The sequence below is a fragment of the Macaca fascicularis genome, chromosome 10, assembly GCF_037993035.2.
Source record: "Macaca fascicularis isolate 582-1 chromosome 10, T2T-MFA8v1.1".
Taxonomy (NCBI): domain Eukaryota; kingdom Metazoa; phylum Chordata; class Mammalia; order Primates; family Cercopithecidae; genus Macaca; species Macaca fascicularis.
This window is the reverse complement of record NC_088384.1, coordinates 28,755,443-28,777,170: the sequence shown is the minus strand read 5'-3', so window position 1 is coordinate 28,777,170 and position 21,728 is coordinate 28,755,443. Positions and strand designations below refer to the sequence as shown.

Below are 21,728 nucleotides of genomic sequence, written 5' to 3'. Positions count from 1 at the left end.
CCACTCCCAGCTAATTTTTGTTTGTTTGTTTGTTTGTTTTGAGACGTAGTTTTGCTCTTGTTGCCCAGCTGGACTGCAATGGCACAATCTTGGCTCACCAAAACCTCTGCCTCCCAGGTTCAAGCGATTCTCCTGCCTCAGCCTCCCAAGTAGCTGGGATTGCAGGCATGTGCCACCACACCCAACTAATCTAATTTTGTATCGTTAGTAGAGATGGGGTTTCACTCTGTTGGCCAGGCTGGTCTTGAACTCCCAACCTCAGGTGATCTGCCCACCTTGGCCTCCCAAAGTGCTGAGATTACAGGTGTGTGCCACCATGCCCAGTCTCCTTATCCTCTTTTGTCTTTAAAGAAACTGCTTTTGTGGCCAGGCATGGTGGCTCACGTCTGTAATCTCACCACTTTGGGAGGCCAAGGCAGGTGGATCATGAGGTCAGGAGTTCAAGATCAGCCTGGCCGAGATGGTGAAACCTCATCTCTACTAAAAATACAAAACGTTAGCTGGGCATGGTGGTGGGCGCCTGTAAGCTACTCGTGAGGCTGAGGCAGAGAACTGCTCGAACCCGGAAGGCAGAGGTTGCAGTGAGCCAAGATCATGCCACTGCACTCCAGCCTGGGTGACAGAGTGAAACTGTCTCAAAAAGCAACAACAACAACAACAATAAAAACAAAACAAAACTGCTTTTGGGCCAGGCATGGTGGTTCATGCCTGTAATCATAGCACTTTGGGAGGCTGAGCTGGGAGGATCACCTGAGTTCAGAAATTGGAGGCCAGACTGGGCAACATAGTGAGACACCATCTCTTTAAAAACAAAAACAAACAAACAAACAAAAACTGCTTGTAACAAAGGTCGAATGAAGCACTCCCCAAGGCAACTTGGAAGTGTGTCTGGGGCCACTGTTCTCAACCTTGGCCCAAATAAACTATACTAATTTTGCCTCAGTTTCTTCCTTTAGGTCAATAGTCCCTGTAACAATACACCAAAGGCATAGTATAAAAAGATGGCCTTACCTTTTTCATTAGTGTGGAAAATAAATACTGTGTGTGCAAGGTGAAAAAAATCTAAACAGAACAATTCAGGGAACTAGCCCCCGGCTAGGGGACATTGAAGCTGTGCTCAGCCTTTTGCTTCTTTAAACACTATGGTACTGTGTAAATAAGTTCAGGTTAACCTGGAGGAGAAATTCACACGAGTAGATCAGCTGGTTAAATGGCACAAGCATTTTCTGTCTCGAGTTATACTGGTGTAATCTCAGCTCACTGAAACCTCTGCTGAGTTCAAGCCATTCTGCAAATATTCACCCATTGTGAGTTGTCTTTTCACTGTTTCAGTGATGTCTTTTGTTGAACAGAATTTCTTAATTTTCATATAGTCCAATTTATCATTTTTTTCTTCTATACTAGCTTTTGTGTCCTGTTTAAGAAAAAATTTTGGTATGCAACAAAATAAAAAAACAGAATTAAAAAAAGAGAAGCATTTACCTACTCTAAAGTCACAAAGATATTCTCTTTCTTTCTGTAAATACTACTTAATATTTTATTTGATTATTTATTTATTTATTTATGTATTTTTGGAGATGGGGGTCTCACTACGTTGCCCAGGCTGGTTTCGAACTCCTTGGCTCAAGTGATCACTCGGTTGCTGTATTTTTAGTACAGACAGGATTTCACCATGCTGTCCTGGCTGATCTCGAACTCTTGACCTCGTGATCTGCCCGCCTGGGGCTCCTAAAGTGCTAGGATTACAGATGTGAGCCACCGCGCCTGGCTTGTTTGTTTTTGAGATGGAGTCTTGCTCTGTCACCCAGGCTGGAGTGCAGTGGTGCGATCTCCACTCAATGCAACATCTTCCTTCCAGGTTCAAGCAATTCTCCTGCCTCAGTCTCCCCATCAGCTGAGATCACAGATGCCTGCAACCACAACCGGCTAATTTTTTTGTATTTTTAGTAGAGACAAGGTTTCACCATGTTGGCCAGGATGCTCTTAAACTCCTGACCTCAAGTAATCCACCTACCTCAGCCTTCCAAAGTGCTGGGATTGCAGGCAGTGAGCCACAGTGGCTGGCCTATTTATTTTGATACTTAATTTTTTCTTTCTTTCTTTTCTTTTCCTTTTTTTTTTTTTTTTTTTTGAGATGGAGTTTCACTCTTGTTGCCCGACCTGGAGTGCAATGGTGCCATCTCGGCTCACCACAACTTCTGCCTCGCAGGTTCAAGCAATTCTCCTGCCTCAGCCTCCTGAGTAGCTGGGATTACAGGCACACACCACCACATCCAGTTAATTTTGTATTTTTAGTAGAGATGGGTTTTCTCCATGTTGATCAGGCTGGTCTTGAACTCCCGACCTCAGGTGATCCGCCCGCCTCCACCTCTCAAACTGTTGGGATTACAGGCATGAGCCACCATGCTCGGCCTTGATTCTTATTTTCTACGTAACTGTTTAAGCGATGAATTTTCCTCTGAGCCCTGCATTAGCTGTACCCTATAGGGTCTGATCTGTGCTGATTATAGTGCAACTTGAAGATGCTGCCCTTTTGGTGTTGATTTCCTCTGTGTAACAGGATGTTTCAAGAGCCAGCTGTAAGAGTCTCTGGCTGGGCTGGGAATGCACATTGGCTGGCACTGCTGGTGGTGCAGCATTGATGTGAGGGCAGGGCCTGGGCAGGTTCCCCAGGGTGGGATGAGCAGGGAGGGAGAGGAATGGGCTTCCTCCAGGGCCTCAGGAACCAAGGAAGTCTCCGAACTACCTCCAGGCAGGGTCAGATGTGCATTTTCCAAAGCTTATTGCATTAAGAGTGAGGAGTAGACTGTGGTGGTGCCAGCAGCATAAAGACTGAAAAGAAATGAGGTGGAGCCAGGGCTGAGCCACACAGCTGGAGGGGATGGGCGGGGGCAGTGGGGGGAGGATTCTACAAGTAGCACAGGAGGGAGGCGAGGCGGGCACCACAGAGCTTTCAGCTGCCTCACGGCTGACTTCTATTTGGCTTGTTGAGTCCAAGGTGCCTGTGCACCTTGTCCAGATGCTCTGGAGGTGGTTGGGGGATTGCTCGTGTATGTGAGTCTGAGACTGCACACAGCTCGGCCAATGCCAACATGGAGATCCATCAGTTCACAAGTGGTGAACGAGCCTTCTCTGGGTGGGTGGCAGTCCCAGGTTGGCCAAGAGTCCAGGGAGTGCACCCTCAGTCTGCAACTGAGTTAGAATCCGGCACCACGGAGTTAGGGTTGTACCCCTGCTGCGGGGAACAGGAGCCCCTTTTCCTCTCCCTGACATGCAGGGACAAAGTTATCATGCTCTGTGGGTGCCGCTGGGAGGCACTGATGGGAGAGACTGGCCAGGCCTTCCCAAGCAAGCTCCAGGCAACCTCCCAGCACCCCAGCCCAGGTGCAGGTGTGGTCTGGGAGCACAGAGCCAGGTTCCCACCGTGGGGCACCTGAGGTTTGTGTCTAGCAGCCTTTTCCTCCTTTGGTTCCCTTTTCCTGTTTGGCCCACAGGGTTTGGGACAGGTGGCTGCTACCAACAGGTCTCAAGGTGGCCCCACAGACCTGAGCCAGCCACTTCTCCATAGCCCTTCCCTGCCCATGAAGACTGCTCAGAGGGGCCCCATTGAGAGCTGGATCTGGGACTTTGGTTAAACTGCAAGGGGAGAAGCTCTGTCACCCTGCAGGGCGTGAAGTTCAGCTGAAGCCATTGGGACCATGGCCTGGGAGCCCAACTAGGGGGAGGCTACCACACAGAGCGCCTGAGTTCTGGCAGCGGCCCAAGAGAGTCAGTGATGGCGGCAGGTCTGCCCGAGGGTGGGCCGGCTTGGCCCCTCATCTCAAAGTGAGCCAGCTTTTGCTTCCTGACCTTCCTCCTAGTCTGCCAGACCACCCCTTCCAGCCACGCAGTCAAGCCCACATTAGGAATTAGCCCCATCCAGCCCCTCTCCCACATACGACCTCCAAATATGTCCATGTCCCAATCCCTACAACCCAAGATTAGACCTTATGTGGCAAGAGTGACTTTGAAGATGTGATTCAATTAAGGATTTTGAGATGGGGAGATTATCCTGGACCATCCAGGTGGGCCCACTATGCCCCCAAAATTCACATGTTGAAAGCCAATCACCAATGTGATAGCATCAGCAGCTGGGGCCTTTGGGATGTGGTTAGGTCATGAGGGTAGAGCCCTCATGAATGGGATTAGCGCCCTATAAAAGAGACCCCAGAAGCCGGGCATAGTGGGCTGCACCTACAGAACCAGCTACTGAGGAGGCTGAGGCAGGAAGATCTCTTGGGTACAGCAGAGAGCTCTATGATCACGCCATTGCACTCCAGCCTTGGTGACAGAGTGAGACCCTGTCTCTAAAGTAATTAAATAAAAGGGACCCCAGAGAGCTAGCTAGCTGCTTCCACTATGTCAGTTAGAAGGCGCCATATAGGCCGGGCGCGGTGGCTCAAGCCTGTAATCCCAGCACTTTGGGAGGCCGAGACGGGCGGATCACGAGGTCAGGAGATCGAGACCATCCTGGCTAACACGGTGAAACCCCGTCTCTACTAAAAATACAAGAAAATTAGCCGGGCGAGGTGGCAGGCGCCTGTAGTCCCAGCTACTCGGGAGGCTGAGGCAGGAGAATGGCGTGAACCCGGGAGGCGGAGCTTGCAGTGAGCCGAGATCGCGCTACTGCACTCCAGCCTGGGGCACAGAGCAAGGCTCCGTCTCAAAAAAAAAAAAAAAAAAAAAAGAAGGCGCCATATATGAGGACGTGGGCCCTCACAGGACATCAAATCTGCCAGCACCTTGATCTTAGACTTCCCAGCCTCCAGCGCTGTGAGCAATAAATTTCTGTAAAATGCTATAAGCCACCCACTTTCCAGTATTTTTGTTACGGCAGCCCAGGCAGACTAAAACAACCTCTGTGGCACATTTGGGGTGATGTAGGAACAGCCGATGTTCCCAGGAACCAGTGAGGGGCAGGAGTCCTAGATCCCTCTAGCGAGATCCCCAGAGAGCGCCATGTACCCGCCCTGCAGCTGGCAAAGCTGTTTATGGAAGTTAGGGGCCTGTTGGTTTAGAGCGGCCATTCTCAACCAGGGGGATGTGGCACTGTCTTGAGACAGTTTTGGTTGTCATGAGTGGGTGTGTGTGGTGGGGAGTGCTACCGCATCACACAGGCTGAGGCACGGGATGCTGCTCAACATCCTACAGTGTGGGGACGGCCCTCACAACAAAGAATCACTTCATTCAAAACATGGATGAGGGCCAGGCGCAGTGACTCACACCTGTAATCCCAGCATTTTAGGAGGCCGAAGCAGGAGGATTGTTTGAAGCCAGGAGTTTGAGACCAGCCTGGGCAACATGGTGAAACCCCATCTTTACAAAAAAAGCAAAAAACCAGCTGGGCGTGGCGATGCACACCTGTACTCCCAGCTACTTGGAAGCCTGAGGTGGGAGGATGGCTTGAGCCCAGGCAGTCAAGGCTGGAGTGAGCTGTGATTGTAACAGTGCACTCCAACCTGGGCAACAGAGCGAGATGCTGCCTCAAAAAAAAAAAAAAAATTGTACATATAGTAAAAATTATCACCAATGCCCTAATGCCCCAGAAGAAAATCACTTTACAGACTGCCACAGGAAAAACAACCTCTTTTACAAATAAAGTCACAAATATAAATTAAAAATCACACAAGGAAAAAGTCACCATGAGGGAGAGTCTGAGAGGCCCCAGCCAGGAAACTAAAACTCACTTCTGAAAAATGGCATCAACCACAGACCAGAGACCAAGGTGCTGAGATCCTCAGCCTGGGAGCAGTGTAGACAACACCCTGCTCTCTGTCTTGGAGGCCACGGAACTGGCCTGGAGGCCACAGTGGCCTCACAAGGTCCCCAACTCCTATGGTCCCCAAAGCTGAAGTGTACCTGGCCTAAGAATCTCAGTGACTGAGTTCCTCTCAGGTGGCTTTGAGCAGCATGGACCTGGGGAGTGGGCTCTGCCCTAGGCATCCAGGTCGGACCTCAGCCTCACCTGGCTGAAGCTGGGCTCGTACTCCACACGGCCCTTACTGTTGACATGCAGGATGGGGGCTGCAATGGCAGCTCTCAGGTCAAAGCCAAGCCATAGCTTGTTCATGATGGCCTGGGGGAGAGATGAGGGATGCAGGGAGAAAGGGGGTACCCTCTACCCTACATCAGCCCTCACATCCCCACTCCAGGGAGAGTCAGACAGTATGCTGCCCAGAGAAGACACTTGAGCCCAGAGCCCCCCAGACTCACCTGGGCCACGGCAGAGACAATGAGCTCCCCGCCAGCCCCGCCAATCACTAGCTTCGACCTTTGGGCTTTGTTGATCAAGATGGAGGGCACCATGGAGGACGGGAACCGCTTGCCTGGAACTGGGGGCCAGCACCTTCCGGGAGCTCCATCCACCCTGTCTCCGTTCACTGCTGAGCAAACAGCGGCTTAGCGAGTGCAGTGACCCATCCAGGGGTCAGCATGCAGCCCCAGCCCAGCCCCCTCCCGCCTCTGCCCTGGTGGGGAGCCCTTGTGGACCCCAGGTGGGAAGCCTTGTTCTCACCAGGTGAGGGGGTGGTGCCGGAACCCCGGGGGCATCGCTCGCATAAGTCCAGGAGCTCGTTGTTGAGGATGATGCCTGTCTGTGGTGAATACACCATCGCTCCAAAGCTGCAGCCGTGGAGGCAGAGCCTGGGCTCCCACCAGACACCGCCTGCCCTGCCCACTTTGCAGGACCCCCTCACTTTACAGCTGCCCCGAAGCATGCTGGAGCCACTGTTCTCTCCCTGGCATCACCCAGGAGGGGTCCCCAAAGACCCACCTGTGCCCCCATATCAGGGCACCCTTCTGAGTGAGGCCGCCCATTCCCAGATAAGTCTTGGCTCGGGGCCACCCCAGCAGCAGCCTTTCAGCCAGAGATGTCAGGGGTGGGGGCCTCTTTTGAAACAGAGGAGGAGACAAAGGGCAAAAGCAAGGTCCTGCCCCATGGGGACAAGTGAGGGGACATGGGGCTGGGGGAGTGCAGGTCTAGGAGAGGAGGAGTGAGGCCACCAGCCTTCCCCCAGGCCCCATGCACGGTGTGTTGATGGTGCTGGTGGCAGCCACGGCGCTGCCATCCTCCCCCAGCACAGACATGGGACATGCCTGTCCCATGGCCCCAGGCCTCGGCCAAGCTGTAGTGGCTGAGCTGGTGGTCCCCCCGGCCATCTAACTGTTGGCGGATGAGCTGGGCCAGGGTCTCCCCCAGCAGGTCCTGGGAGGCATTCTGGGGTGGGTGGGCAAGTGGCAGGGTCAGTGAGGGGCAAGGCGGGATGTGCAGAACCAAGGGCAGGACAAGCTCAGCCCCCATGGGGGCCACCTCCAGCCTGTCCTCTACCTTGTGGCCAGGCCTCCCTCAAGCCTAGGCTAGGTCTAGACTCTGCCCACCCTCCAGGTCCTTTGAGATATGGTGCCACTCCTGCATCTGACCCCTGTACCTGCCACCCCGGGACCCCTTTCAGTCCTGCCCTGGCCTAGAACCACATACATCTCCCTCCAACCTCCCCCTGCTGGGCCTGACCCTCCTTTCATGCTAAGTCTCAAGCCAGGGAGGAGGACAGCCCCCCAGCCCAGCAACCTCAGCAACCTCACCTGGAGCTTCGGGTGGCTGCGAGGGTCCCCCAGCCTCCACCTCTGCCCCCTGGCAAACTTGAGCTTCTCCACAAGGTGGTGGTACATGTTCACCCTCCCCTCAGGCCTGGCCACAGACTCTGCTGAGAAGTTGAACCCTGGAGAGGGTTCAGGGCACAGGTTGCGGTCACCCTATGTAATGGATTGAATGTTGCCCCCCCCGCAGAAGGATTCACCCACATCCTAATTCCCAAAACCTGTGGATACTACCTTATACAGCACAACAGTGACCTTAAGTGGAAAAGTATGTTAAATATATATATATATATAATTTTTTTTTTTTTTGAGACGGAGTCTCACTCTGTTGCCCAGGCTGGAGTGCAATGGCCCTGTCTCAGCTCACTGCAACCTCCGCCTCCCAGGTTCCAGTGATTCTTGTGCCTCAGTCTCCTGAAACTACAGGTGTTCGCCACCATGCCCAACTAATTTTTTTGTATGTTTAGTAGGGACAAGGTTTTGCCATGTTGTTCAGGCTGGTCTCGAACTCCTGGCCTCAAGTGATCTGCCTGCCTTGGCCTCCCAAAGTGCTAGGATCACAGGTGTGAACCACCATGCCCGGCCTTTTTTGTGTGTTTTGTTTTGTTTTTTTTTTTTCAGAGGGAGTCTTGGTCTATCACCCAGGCTGCAGTGTGTGGCACGATCTTGACATGACTAAAATAGTCCCTATGAAGCCAATAGGGCCATTGGTATCATGTAGAAGGATACAAGACACGAAACACTGTGTGCCAGCAGACTGGTATCATGTCTGTGTCTTTAGCAGGAGTCCTCACAGCTGTCCACACTTCAGTCCAGGGGCTATTCTCTGGATTCTGCTCCCCAAGTGACACCTCAGGTGCAAAGGAACAAGGTCACATGGGTGGGCACAGGGCTACCCGGCTTAGAAGCCTGTGTCCCAAAAAGAAACTGAGATTTCTTTTAACAGTCCCACGGTCAAAGTTTTCAAGAGTCCCAGCAATGGACATGCCTAGTTACAAACACCACTGCACTCAGGGAAACCCAAAGTATGGTTTACCTCTTGATTTTTTCTCCAAAGTAAACCACCAAAAAGTTGACCATAGACTTCAAAACATTTCTAACAATAGCAAAGTTCAGTTGATGGCAGACTTCAAAAATCGCAATTACTCTTCTCTAACTCTAGATGCCCCCATTGTTTACAATTCATTCATAGCTCTCCCAATTCAGATGATGATGACCAACTATGGGCCATTTTTATATGTAGTCTGGTAACCCAACACAGATGACATTCTGCCTTTTCCAGGTTTCCAAGGGAACTGACTCAGAAAGTTAACCCAAGTTCATATTTATTTCTAGAGAAAGATAAAAAAAATTTTCTAACTTTATTCATGCATACACAATACAAGGGTACACGAAATTTCTGAGAGACCTTCAACCTCACTGCCAAATTTTCAAGAGCTGTGACAAACCTTAATGTCAAACCAAGACTGATTTTATAGCAGAACTGCCATCACATCTGTCAGGTGGATCTGCCATGGACTTTTTTGTGTCGTATCAACTGCTTCCCCATGTCTCTGAGTTGTTGAAAGTATCACAGCCCCAAATACATTTGTTTTTCTTTCGCTTTTTTTTTTTTTTTTGGAGATGGAGTCTCACTCTATCTCTCAGGCTGGAGAGCAGTGGCACAATCTCGGCTCACTGCAACCTCCACCTCCTGAGTTCAAGCGATTCTCCTGCCTCAGCCTCCAGAGTAGCCGGGACTACAGGCATGTGCCACCAAGCCTGGCTAATTTTTAGAGATGGGGTTTCACCATGTTGGCCAGACTGGTCTCGAACTCCTGACCTCAGGTGATCCACCCGCCTTGGCCTCCCAAAGTGCTGGGATTACAGGCATGAGCCACTGCGCCCGGCAGGCAAACACATTTCTAGTTCATGCCTACATATGCCAGGTGGGATGAACCTGCCCTGGGGCCCCCGATGGTGCTCATGGGTAGAGCAGGGTGATCCCAGGCTCCAAGATGGCAGGCTTGGATGCCGGCAGCAGGTGGTCTGGCCTGTTGTTAGGCCCCCTGCTGGTGCAAGCACAAACCAGAAGTGGCAGGAAGGGCAGGTCTATCCCCAGGTCCCTGGATGGAGTACTTGGGCACTTGTGGGGTGGGAGTTCTTTGGGAGGGGTTAGCCTGTCCTCAGGCCCTGTGGGAGCCTACATGGACACAGGTTGTGGTGGGTGGGCTGGGGTGATCCTCAGGTCCCTGAATGTCATCCTTGGGCACCAGGGGCAGATGGCCTGGGTCTGTTGTCAGTCCTCCCTGTGGTATGTGTCTGTGCCCATGGCAACAGGTGGGCAGAGCAATTTCCAGGCTCCCGGGTGGTTTGCTTGGGTGGCAGTGGTGCTGACTGGTTGTGAGCGGGGTGAGTCTGCATTCAATAGCCAATTCAGAGACCCCAGATGCCATTTTCCATGACAACTGGCCTGTCTGGACATTGTGCCATGTGGCTGGCTCCACACTAGGCCAGGCCTCCATGAGTATAAGGAAACATGGGAGGCAGGAGGTCGGGGCCCTGCCCTGCGGAGGGAGAAGAATGGGTCACAGGCAGTGGTCATTGAGCAGAAGAGAGAATGAGCAGAGGATGCTGCGAGGCAGTGAGTATAAGGAATCATATAGCTGAAGGTATTCATCTGACATATACCGGAAACTAATACAGAGTAAGAAAATACAAAAACCAAATAATCCAACAAAACTTGGGCAAAGAATCTATAGACATTGCTGAAAAGAAGGCAGGAAATGAACTAACAGGTAAAGGAAAAGCTTGTCCACATCACTAATCATCAAAAAAATTTAAAGCAAAGCCACACTAAGAGAGTGTCCCCATCCATATAAGATGTATGTTGCCAAAAACAAAAACAGAATTTTGAAAAGGCAATCAACAGTGTAGATTTGCAGAGAGGGAAACTCTTTGACACTACTGGTGGGAATGTAAATTGATGTACACGCTATGAGCAATAGTCGGCAGTTCCTCCTCAAATGAAAAATACAACTACTATGTCATCCAGCAATCTCAGCACTGGGAAATACAAAGTACATGGATGTATTATGCTCCCTGATTAAAAATGACATAGAAGAGCTATAGTGATCCAAACAATATGGTATTGGCATTCACACAAAAATACAGAACAGACACAACGAGGGAGCCAAATACCAAACCCAAATTCATATATGATAGATACATTAAAAAAAAATACACCCAGGGAATGGGAGACCCCAGGCTGCCTTTTGCCGGGATGCTGAAGTGTCCTGGGGTCTACAGATGCCGCTCACCTGGGCTCTGGATGGTTTCTACTCCATGAGGATTTCCAGAGTTTCCCCTCAGCCACCCTCAGAGTCAGGGGGGCTCCCATGGGCCAGTGACCATCTGTCCCAGTCTTTCGTGTCTCCATGACACACTGTGTGACCTATGTATACTGCAATATGTAGGTGCGTGTATTGAAAGCGTACAGTTAAGATGACCTACAACCGATGCTACTCGAAGTCTTCCAAAGATTTTTCAGATATCCCCAGACCAAAACAAACTAGTGACATTCCATGGTTTTGCAAACCAGAACCAACAACTGCACAGAAACAGCTCCTTATGCACCATCAGACACTCTCCAGACCTGCCCCACATTCACAAACCTAACGAACGAGCATGAACCCAGGCAGTCTTCACTCCTAAGGGCCATTTAACAACCTCTATCAGTCATGCAGCCTTTGATCTGGGCTAGGTTGCCGACCCACAGGGGTGAATTGTGCCTCTAATGCTGAGTGTTGCTTCCCCTCACTGGGCTAACCCCCACCCTTGCACCAAGAAGGGTCCCTAGGGAAACTGCTGTTTGACATCCAGGAGCCCATGTGGAATGTTCCAGCAACCTGGATGGCCTCGGCCACCTCTAGTACCAGCCTTTCCCTCTGTGGGGCTCCCTTCCTGGCTCTTGCTCATGAAGGCTGATCTAAAGTGGCTGAGATGTCCTGCTCCCTTAGCCACCCAGGTCACCCTGATGGCATCACACTGGCCAGAGGCAGATGTCTGCATTCAAGAATGAGGTATTCACAGTCCGACTTCCCTGGTGCAGGGGACAATGTCTGGCACCTCAAGACAGCCAGAACCAGGTAAGGAATCCAGCTCTGACACAGCTCAAAGACTCTGTGGCAGACCTGGAGAGATTCTCCAGGCCTGTGTCCTCTCCTGGCTCACTGGATTCTTAGGAGGATTATTGAGACACTGGGCTTAAAGCTCTCAGCCTAGGGCCCAGAATGCCACAGGGAATCAAATCAGGGCGATCAAGGACTGAAAACGTCTCCTTGGCTGGGAATGGGGTATCAGGGTTGCAGAGACAAGGGGCACAGAGTGATGCCTATACCATCAGAGGATCTGATCTACCCTGGGCTCCTCAACCTGAGTGTGAGGCCTTGCTGGGACCTGAGCTCACCTGCCCCTTGGGAGTCCATTGTGACTACAGTCCAGCGGGATCAATGTCCTCAATGATGCCAGACAGAAGGCCCGGGAGATGCGGAGGGCATCCTGTAGCAGCAGGCAGTCTGGGTGGTCCACAGGTGTGTGCTTCAGCATGTCCTGGAAAGGGATGAGGTGGTGAATTGAGGGATGTGTTTCCAGGGATCAGCGAGAAGCCCCTGGGGAATGCTCAGTCCTCACCCAGATAATTCAAAGGGCAGGCCCTCAGGGACCCACACTCATGCCTGCAAAATCTGAACTGAAAATTAGAATCGGAGCAGCAGGGTTGACTCTAAAAGGGCCCCAGCTGGCTTTTCTCCCCGCTGCAGTCTTTACTCTTTTCCCCTGGCAGAGGCAGCCAGGTGGAGGCTCATCTCACCACGCAGCTGGGAGAGACACCCCTCTACGCACCCTGCAGCTGCTCCAAGGATCCTGGAGACCAAAAGACAGGGGTTGGGGAAGCAGGACCTACCTGCCTCCACCAAGAGAGCAATTGGCCAAATGCCAAGCTCAGTAGCTAAGCTCTATTGAGGCCCTGGCCCTGTTGGCATGGTTACCACAGGCCAGGGAGGCATACTCAGGGCCCAGGATCCCTCTGCCTGACTTTTCAAATGGTCTGTTCTCAGTGACTCTGGTGCCCTCCCACCCCGGGCTCAGTCTTCTGAGAAACTCCTAAGCCCTCTCTGGCCCTTCAGGGGCCTTAACACTGGTGCATAGGACCAGGATGCTCTGAGTGACTTACTTGGTCAATGGGCTGGTACAGCAGAGCTGTTGGGGACAGCAGAGAGAAAAAGGACAATGACATACAAAAAACCACTCAACACCTCACAGACCAGTTTTTTCCCCCACCCACCTTGCTCCCCCCGTGAACACCTGCTTGCAGGAAGCCAAAGAGGGTCCACAGCAGCCTCCACCTCTGTTATCACTCCCAGGGCAGACCAAGCAGCAAGAACAGGTGACACACAGCCCTGGTGACCGTGTCCCCTCTCTACCCATGCCTATTCTCCCATCAGACTTGGCTTCTTCGAGGGCTGCCCCAGTCCTGTCCAGGCCTTACCTGGCTCAGAGCAGATGATCCCCTGCACCTCCCACCCTGAATCACACGGCTACACCCAGCACATGCTACAGAGGCCCAGCACACTCTGGGTCACATCCAGAAACTCTACAGTAGGGGAGGGGACACGCTGTTTCCCAGGAAGGGCAGCTCCCCAAGCCTGGTCATTCTCAGACTCCTTCAGTCAAAGGCCGGCCACAGCCAGCTGGGATCACCATGCTTCACTCTGACCCACACGACTGGCCTTGCCTCCCCTATGGGAAGAGACCCCTGCACACAGCCTCAAACCCAGACATAACAGGACAGGACACGCTGGGCGCTAGGGAGGCCAGCCAGATCTCCACACAAAGGCTCTGCTCTTAAGCAGGAGGCAGCCTCAGGGGCAAAAGTTTCCTGAAGCAACTCAGGTCAGGCCTCACATACAAGAGCCCCAGAGGCTGCAAAAGCACCAGATCAGCCAGCCAAGAACCCAGGGCCACACCCTTCTGAAACCCAGACACCAAGTGAGGATCGCTGGGATTCAGCAGAACAGGAGGACGTGACAGCTGGCGGACCAACACTTCCCAACACCCTTCCAGCAAGCAGCTGCACCCCTCCTGATGCGAGTCACCCCACTTCGGTCCTGCACCTGGATGCCTCTGTCCAGGGTAGCATATTTGGCCTCCTGTCATAGGAGCAGTGAGAGGCAGGATGGTGGTCTGGGAAGAAGGATCCTAGACTGGGTGTCCCATAGGACCAGGTTGTGACAGATCCCACAGCCAACACTCATGCCCCAGCCAACCCCCAAACCCAATAGCTCCCCAAAGCCCTTGATGTAAATAGCCTGTGCACTGCTAAGCAGACACCTCAGGGAACAATCTGATGGCTGTGAAGAAGATGCAGCCTCAACAGGGTTCCACAAGCCTTCTGCAAGCAAAGCCTTCTTTGCTTGGGTGCCTAGTCAAAGCACTGCGGAAGATCTTAAAAGATAAATTCAGCATTGTGGGAGACAGAGGCAGGAGTACAGATTGAGGTTAGGACTTTAAGACCAGCCTGAGTGCAATGGTGAGACCGTCTCTACAAAACACAAAAATTAGCATGGCATGGTGGTACATGCCCAGAGTCCCAGCCACTTGGGAGGCTGAGAAGGGAGGATTCCTTGAGCCTGGGAGGTCAAGGTTGCAGTGCCCATGATCATGCCACTGTGTTACAACCTGGGCCACAGCACAAGATCCTGTTACAATCAAACAAACAAACAAAAAACCAAAGATGCCTGTTTTCTGCCCCATCAAATAAACCCAAATCTCTGCAGGGTGACACAGGGTATTCACATTTTTAAATATCTCCTTTCCTGAAGTAAATGTATAGTAATGGCTGAAAACCACTGAGTTATGTAAATACACTTCCTATGACTTATTTGTAGCCCTTTCGTGTCTAGCAATTTCTACAGACCCTCTCCGTGGGCTTTGGAAGCCGGAATGGGCAGGGCCAGGTGTGAGGTGTCCTAGCACACTGAGGCTAGAGCACAGCTCCCAGCTCAGGGGGACCCATTTCTGAGGCTAAGGCACCCACCAGGGACTCAGCCTATCTTCAGAGGGAAAATCACACCTCAGAACCCCAGAGACCCAAAAGAAAGCTCGAATTTGGCAGATACCTGCCAGTGGGTCCTGGAGCGGCAGCCCCAGGGAAAACCGCCATTGCACTGTCAGCTCCCTCCAGCCTTCTCTCAGGTCCCAGCGGGTGGAGGTCTCTGACTAAGCTCAGAGGTCTCAACAAACAGCGGGTTGAACCTCTGAGGAGTTATTAACAGGCCTATAGTTACCTCAAGACTCCACCTGACCAGGGCCAAAAATGAGTCCTGGGAGGGCAGCCAGGAAGACAGCAGGGCAGAGAGGAAACACAGGAGGAGGGGGCCCTGGGACCACATCAGATATGGGGGAAACCAGGGGAACGAGGGCAGCCCTGATGATTGTGCTCCCCATAGGCCCTGCATGTCTGTGTCCCCTGAGAATTCACGGTGAGGAGCTCACTCTTGCCCTTCACCTGTTCCTGGGCTCTGGCAGGCTGGCCTGCTTCCTGCCCCAGCCTCACCCACTCTCCCCACTCCTCACCACTGATATGGGCAAGTTGATCTCTCTGGTTTGCTGGCCTCTCACTCTCTGCCCAATGGCACCGAGTTAACTTCTTTGCATGCTTTATTTTCTGTGATTAAAAAGGGAAGCAATTCTCACTAACGCCATTTCTCAGAGGAGAAAACAGGCACAGGGATGTTCTATGACTTCCTCACGGTCACCAAGCTACAAGTGGGAGCTGGGCTTTGAATGGAGGTCTACCCATGCTCCTAAATTTGAGCCGTCCTCCAAAGAAAGGACAGCATTGTAAAAGCTCAGTGAATGTGGCAGGAGACTTCACTAAGGCCTGACCAGGCTGGTACCCTGATATCCAACTTCCAGCCTCCAGAACTGGGAGAAACATAATTCTGTTTTTGATGAGCTCCCCAGGCTATGGCTCTTTGTTGTAACATCCTGAACTACCCCAGAAGTGCGTTCCATCATGTGTGTCCTATTCCATCATTCAGAAGGGAGTCACTAAGCCCTCAGTGCTGTCTTTGTGCATGCTGCCCACCCTCGGCTGAGATGGGGCACAGGGTCTGGGTCTAAATAAAATTGGAAGGCACTGGAAGGTGAAATGTCAGAGGAGGAGGATGTCTGAATTTCATTTAATCTCAACCTCTACTGGTGCAGCATGAAAGAGGAGGCCCAGAGCAAAAGTGTCTTCTCCTGAGACCACACTGTGGACCCCAGGCCCACTGGAGTTGTATTGCATGCTACCTCTCAACGCTTCTGGTATTTCTTCCATCTGTAAGTGTGTGCAATATCTACAGGGAACATCACATCATGAGTTTTATAAGATCTATCTCAAACACACCTCATGAGTTCCCTAGGAAGGAGATGCTAGCATAACCCCCATTGTGCATGCTGGGAAGGCTCCAAAACACCAAAGGAGTTCTCTAGGGTCTCACAACTGCTAAGATAAAGGTTGTTTGACCCAGAACTGTCTCCTTAAAACTGGGACCCTGGTTACATCCAGGTCTTCCCAAGGTGCTGAAGGGGCACACTTTGGCATAATGGTGAAAGGTAAGGAGTTGATGGGGGAGGGTGAGCGGCCAGAAGCCCAATGAGGCCTTTGAGTAGGTCTTATGGAAAGGAGGAGCTTACAGGATGGAACCTACAAGATGTGACCTCACTTCCTTGCTGACAGACCCCAACAGAACTTAGAATTCTGGTAACTAGGCACCCATATTATACACACAGCCCCATTTCCAGCTCAGTTGGTAGTTGACACCCAAGGGAACAACATGTTCTCTTGCTGTGTCCCGACGTGCTGTCGACCTCCTCGTCGCAGAAGAGGCCAAAATGAGAGTCTTTCCCGAGAATATAGACATTGGTTCAATCCTCACCCTCGATGCCTCTGGCCATTTGCCAGAAGGCACCCACAGGTAACACAGGACCCAGGGCAGGCCCATCCAGGCCAGGCCTCAGCTGTGTCCATCAGGGCAGCGCTGAGCCCCTCCCCATGTGTTTGGGGGAAACAGGAGAAGAGGGGCCCTCCCTGGACAGGAGCAGGTAGGTTGTTGGGGGGTTGGAGCCTGGTCAGTATGTCAGGTTCACAGCCCAGGCCATGCCTTCAGGATGGGAAGGTGAGTGTCGAGGACATAGCTTGTCTGCTCAGATCTGAATCCCAAGACCTCAAGCTTCATCTGCCAGAGACGTCAACATCCTCTGGCTGGAGGTCTATATAAATGCTCCTATGTGCCAAATCCTGTTGCGGAAGGGGGCGCCAGGGAGGAGTTCTAATGGGGTATCCCACTATGGGGTCAGCCAGGAAGGCCACTGACACCTCTTCCCCTGGCTCTCGGGCAATTTCTTTGCAGAGCTCCACACAGCAGATCAAGCAGGAGCTGTTGGATGGATTCCATTTCTCCATCTTCTTCAAAGAAGGGCAGGGGCCGCCTGCTACCAACCACGGCCAGTGCTGGTCTGGGGTGAGATTGGGCACAGAAGGGTCTCCACAGACATGGACTCCAGAAAACCAGGGTGGACCCAGGACTCAAATACGAATATGGGGACTCGCTAGGCTCTGTCCTAGGGCTTTCACACTTGAGTGAGCCGCTGTCCTCTCCCAAAGGAATCTGGCTGCCATTAGTCCCCAGTGGCAACTTGGTTACAGGCAAAGTCCCTTTCACCTATCAGAGGAAGATCAGAGAAAATCCTTCTGTTTTCGCTTTATACTATGCCAGGAGTATCCCAGCATGTTGCTATAAGAATTGGGTACAATGGTAACACTGTAGAAACATACTCATACTGTTGTCATTTTAACTCCCCACCGTAAGTGTATCTCCGGCAACAGGCAGCTCCTCTGCCCTGCCGACCTCTTCCAGGACTTAAAATCCACCACTTCTACACAAATGAGTTGCGGGGGTGGTGATTACAACAAAAGAAGGTGAAGCTCCTCTATGCATCTGTCTTTAAAGTGTCATCTCAGAGAACGCATCCCTGCAGACCCACTGGGCAGGAGCTGCACCCACGCATGTCACTGTAATATTCCTTAACGGAGGCCCTGTTCCACAGTGGGTCAGCCTCTCAGTGCTGGTGGAGCCTGTCATGATAAAATTCCCTATCTAGGCAGCCTTTCTATAGGCAGCATAATCCTAAGTGTGTCCTAATAGGCTGGAGCAGTTTCCCAGGGCTGCCATAACATGCCACGCTGACTGAAGGGCTTAACCACAGAAATCTGGTTCCTCACAATTCTGGAGACTGGAAGCCCAATGTCAAGCTGTCAGCCTGGGGTGGTTTCTCTGGGCCTCTCTCCTTGCCTTGGAGATGGCTGACTTCTATCTCGGTCAGCACAGGGTCTTCTCTTCAACTTCTCTGTGCGCTGCCCACCTATCCTTGTAAGAACCCCAGGCATATTAAATTAGGGGCCACCCTAATGAACTCACTTCACCTGAATTACCTCTTGGAGAACTCTGTGTCCAAACACAGTCACATTCTGAGTCTCTGGGGTTGAGAATAGAAACAGTTACATTTGGGGGAGGGGACACAATTCAACCCATAAAATACACAAATCCCCTGTGGAAGACACACACCCGGGAAAGGGAAATCTGGGTGAAAGGATGTGCAGATAGCAAGTTTCAACAGCTCTAGCCAGCTGACTTTCCAAAAGGGCTCCAGCTGCTCACACGGTCACCAGCAGCCTCTGAAGGTAGCTGCTTCTTTGAACACAACCTCCCCTGAATACTAACATGCTCTTAACTTTTTGCCAATCTGCTGTCTGTGTAGCAGAGAAAATTACCTTGTTTCATTTCCAGTTTCAAACCTACATTTCCGTAACCTTTCCCGGTTTCAATACCTGCCTGCGTTTGCTCTTCCACAAGTCACCTGGCAGATCCTAGGCGTTGGGATGCGCTTCCTCCCACCCTGGAGTCTTCCGGCATTTTCCCCTTGGCCAGGGCTGGGATGGCCGTAGCTGTTTCTCCAGACTCACATTCGTGTTAAAGAACAAAAACAATCATATCCTTTTAAGTCAAAGGCTTCTTCTAGAGCATCTTGTCTGGTGCGCTGTCACTAAAATAAGGAGGGGATGAGACCTCCCCAGGCCGTTCCCTTCCATACAGAAGCGGAGCCTCAGGTGGCCTAGAGGGAATTTCATCCAGTCCTCCCTGTGGAAGGTGCTCTCCTCTGACCCGGGTGCTGCTGAGCAAGCATCTGACATCCAAAAGCCCGCATCTCCTCTTCTCCACCATGAGGGTGATTTTTGAGGATTGCAGGGATGATGCTCTTCATGCAGGCTGTTGATACAGAGGGTGCTATTGCCCCACAGCTGACACTCACCGTGCCGATGCCTTGAAGGCATGAATCATTTTCTCCTTCTCCATCCTCACATGCAATTTTACCTTGAAAGCCTAGAACCCTTTTCACCATGGGCACCCAGGTTCTCCACATGCACAAGTCCCTGAAGGGTTGGTGCTTTTTGGTGTGAGTTCCAGATCCCGATCCTCTGGGGGTTCATGGTGTTACACTGACTCCCATGTCCCTCCTTGTCCCCCTAGTATGGAAATGAGATCTGCAGGATGCCAACTTTCCAGCCCAGCACAGGGGAGAAGCTGTTGGAGTCCCTGGTTCCAGCCTTTCTAACTAAACCCATCTCCTCCTATGCCACCTGCCTGGGTCCCTCCTGGGACTTTATCACCGTGCCACACTTTTTGGAACTACTGGTTAGAAGGTGAGTGTCCATCCCCTCCAAGGCACGGAGGTGCCTCTGTCCCCTACTGGCTGTGTCTTGAAGATGCACCTCTTGGAGCCTCAGTTGGCTCCTCTGGAACAGGGAGTAATGAGAAGATGAACCCCACAGCGTTCTTCTAGGGACTGAATGATCTAAGACACAGCAAACAAAGGGGTCCGTAGAGCCTAAAACTCTGGACAATCTGCTGTGGGTGCTGTGATTCATGTTTATTACTTTTCTCTTCCCACTCACTGAAGCAGCTCTCAGCATTTTGCCGCAATGGCCCATCTCTCTTGCTGTTTGGAAAGGCACATAGAAAGCAAGTCTGCAATGGCATTGCTAAAGGATGTCTGAGTTTCCTTCTGGCTGGACTTTCTCCTTGACACAGACAGAAGAGGGGTCCCTTCATGCTGAAAAAGGAGCCACAGGCCCACTCAGACATCTGGAGAGGCTCACTGGGTTCTCCAATGGTTGGGGTTCACTCATTCAACACATACATACAAAACACCTCATTTGTGCATCGTTCTTCTTGTGACTTGGCCTAATTTCATAAACAAGGCAGATGACAATCCCTGGGCCTCAATTCTACTCAGAGTCAGGTGCTCACAGTAGACAGAATAAACAAATCATATCTACAGAATGTTAGAGGGGAAACCCTCATGGCCTCCTCTACATATGGTGGCATCCTCCCAGATCCTGACTAGAATGACGGAGCCCAACAAGTATAAACTGGGGGGACTTAGGGTTCTGAAGGGCCTCTTCACCCACAAAACATGGGGGGAAATATGTGGACTCTGGCTGGGGAGAGAATAAAGGAGCCCTGGGGTTCATGTCTTATAATTCCCACAACAAGGCTGACATTTGGGAACTTCCCCTGCAAGAGGCAAATAGTGAGTTCTGTAAATGGAGACTTAGGTCCCCTGCAAAGGAGAGGTGAGGCTGGGGCCACAAGTGGCCACTGAGAGACCCATCCCCAGCACTGTGCCTTCCCAGCTCTCCCTGTCCTCCTCCACCCAACATCTGCCCCTACCCTCCTAACCCCAGGACCAGGGGAACCAAAGCTGGAGCTTTGATGAGCAAGCTGCTCACAAATCTGCCTGGAGCTGCAGTCTTGAGTGCCCAGGTGCACAGTGCTGTGCTCCAGGGCCATTGGAAAGAGAATGTCAGTGGGACGCCGGGGCACACAAGGGTCTGTAGAGCCCTGTTGCATGGCCAGGTCTGCCCCATCCAGGACAGCACTGATGGCTTGGGGTAGGGTGGGGCTGTCCTCTACACAGGCAGCAAGAGGCCAGGGACCCAGAACCACGCAAGGGTGCCCTGGAGGGTTGTGTGGGAGAAGGCCAGGCCTCTGACTCAGCTGTCCACTCATCACCAGCACCACCACCTCCATTTTGTTCACCTGGCCCCCTGAAAACACCTCAGTTTGCTGCCAGGCCATGCAACGGTCATCTTTCTGGATAAAGCTGGCCTTCAGGACCTTCGCCTGGCCTGGACTGGGCGTGGAGGACCATCAGGAAATTGTCCTAGGCCAGTTGGTGCTTCCGGAGCCCAAGGAGGCCAAGCCAGATGGTGAGAAGACTTTCCGGGGGTGGTGTTTTGGGGCTATAATTCCCTTAAATTCCATCCAGGCATTTCTATACTTGGAAATCCCAGTGAAGAGTGACTGGAATGGTGACCTTTTCTCCTTTTCCAGATCCTGCTCCACCTCCTGGGCAACACGCATTAACAATGCTGGCCCTGGAGTCAGCACCACCACTGCTGGCGGACCTGCGGCCTGCTCTGGAGCCAGAGTCACCTGTAGCCCTGGATGCACCAGGATATCTACATTCAGCATCAGCACCAGCACCAGGGGAAGGGCCCCCTCCAGGAACAGTGCTGGAGCCACAGTCAGCCCCAGAGTCACCCTGTCCCTGTCCCGGGACTGTCCAGAGCCAACACACTGAGGAGCTGCCGGACATCAGGACCTTCCCTCCCAGGCTGCTGGCAGAGCAGCTGACCCTTATGGATGCGGTGAGCAGCTGGGCTTCGCAGGCTGTGCCTCTGGCACCAGCTATCTCAGACCAGCCTGTCTCTGAGGAGCGGCCAATGCCCTGGGTCCAGTTTCAGCCCCACTTCTTACCAATCATGGGATCTGGATGAGTTTCCTCACCCACAAGCCTTCCCTGTCTGCATGTGGACAGCAGAGATGGGACATCGCCCATGCCAGCTACACAGAGTGACTGTGCAGACTGAATGACAGGGGATGGACAGAAAGCAGGACAGGGCAGGTGATCACTGAGGGGCAGGCAGGGCCATGGGTCACTCA

General features: G+C 52.2%; 1 pseudogene; it reads right to left on the bottom strand.

Annotated features, from left to right (window-relative positions):
- LOC102123222 (glutathione hydrolase 5 proenzyme-like) overlaps positions 1–21,728 on the bottom strand; it is a 68,746-nt pseudogene that overhangs the window by 17,588 nt on the left and 29,430 nt on the right.